At 50.3% G+C, this 1,590-nt stretch overlaps 1 protein-coding gene across 2 annotated transcripts in view; it reads left to right on the top strand.

Moving 5' to 3' along the window:
- The window catches only part of MYT1 (myelin transcription factor 1), a 67,607-nt gene that overhangs the window by 62,475 nt on the left and 3,542 nt on the right, over positions 1–1,590 (top strand). The gene's annotated exons all lie outside the window — the stretch shown is intronic.

Here is a 1,590-nt window from a genome sequence, read left to right as displayed (position 1 = left end):
GTCCCAGGTGCAGTCCCAGGTGGGTGGCCCAGCTGCAGTCCCAGGTGGGTGGCGCAGCTGCAGTTCCAGGTGCAGTCCCAGGTGGGTGGCGCAGCTGCAGTCCCAGGTGCAGTCCCAGGTGGGTGGCCCAGGTGCAGTCCCAGGTGGGTGGCGCAGCTGCAGTCCCAGGTGGGTGGTGTTGCCACCCAACCCAAGGGGGTCCTTGTCCTCAGCCTCCTCTTCCATGAGGCAGGAGAGCTGAGCTCGTCAAGGTTGCTGTTAGGCTGAGCTGACAGTGCAGCTCTCAGGGACACTCAGAACAAGCCACACCTGCCAGCTTTGGTAGTTCTTCTAGCAGTAGGGGTCCTGAGGTGCCCATGCTGGGGGTCCCATCAGGGTTAGTGGTCCCGTCAGGGTTGACTGCTGGCCCTGTCAGTAGGAGTAGTATCACGGGCTAGGTTCTGAGGGCCTGGCTGGAGGCTGATTCTACCCCAGAGCTGCTGTAAAGCAGCTTAGTAACCTGGCAAACCTGTTATCAGTCTGTACCTTGATGTCCTTACTGGTAGAATGGGGATGATAATAGGAATCAACTCTGTGAGGTTGTTGTAAGATAAACGCATTTCTATGGGAAAGTGTCTGACCCCAAAAGAGTCACTATTGTTGTGTGATAGGGTTACAAATTACTTTCAGTATATGTGTCATATCTCTCTGGTTTCCCCCAAATGAACATTGGTCATCAGAAAAAAAAAATGCAATGAGGGTCTTATTTTGAAAAAAAGCCCTGTCCTTAGCTGTTGAGTAGGGGGCCAGAGCAAGAGCTGGGGGCACAGAAGGAGTGGCCACACATAGCTCTGTCCCCTACAGCTGGAGGGACAGAGGGATAAGGAGGTGACCGGGCCCTGCAGGATCTGAGGACAGAAAGGACAGATGGGAAGGTAGCCCTTCCCAGAGGCTGCAGTGTGACATATTAGAGCCCCATGTATCTTGTTATGCTGTCTCTTCTTCCATTGGCCAAGAGGCTTTTATGCTGACCTCCTGTGACTTGGAAGCCTAGATAAAAATAGCATCCGCCTGTAGAGATCAGGAAGGGTCTTCGTCTGCCATGCACCATCTTCCCCAGGCTCACAGGCAGTAGAAGCAGAGGAGTATTGGGGCATCTCTGGGTGCCGAGACACATCACTGGGTAACCACCACCCTCTGTCTCTCACTGCTCTCTCTCTTCCCGAAGTAACCTTGGGACAGCACCTCTGATGTCTTTTCTTTTCTTTTTTTTTAAAGATTTTATTTATTTATTTGAGAGAGAGAGAGAGAAACAGCATGAGAGGGGAGAGGGTCAGAGAGAGAAACAGACTCCCCGTTAAGCCGGGAGCCCGATGTGGGACTCGATCCCAGGACTCTGGGATCCTGACCTGAGTTGAAGGCAGTCGCTTAACCAACTGAGCCACCCAGGCGCCCTTTTCTTTTCTTTTTTAATCCTTTCTTTCTTTTCCTTTTTCTTTCTTTCTTTTTCTTTCTTTCTTTCTTTCTTTCTTTCTTTCTTTCTTTCTTTCTTTCTTTCTTTCTTTCTTTCTTTCTTTCTTTCTTTTTGTTTCTTTCTTTCTTTCTTTCTTT

The sequence above is a fragment of the Phoca vitulina genome, unplaced genomic scaffold (assembly GCF_004348235.1).
Source record: "Phoca vitulina isolate PV1807 unplaced genomic scaffold, GSC_HSeal_1.0 scaffold50, whole genome shotgun sequence".
Classification (NCBI taxonomy): domain Eukaryota; kingdom Metazoa; phylum Chordata; class Mammalia; order Carnivora; family Phocidae; genus Phoca; species Phoca vitulina.
The sequence above is the reverse complement of the archived record's forward strand: the minus strand, read 5'-3'. Positions and strand labels throughout refer to the sequence as shown.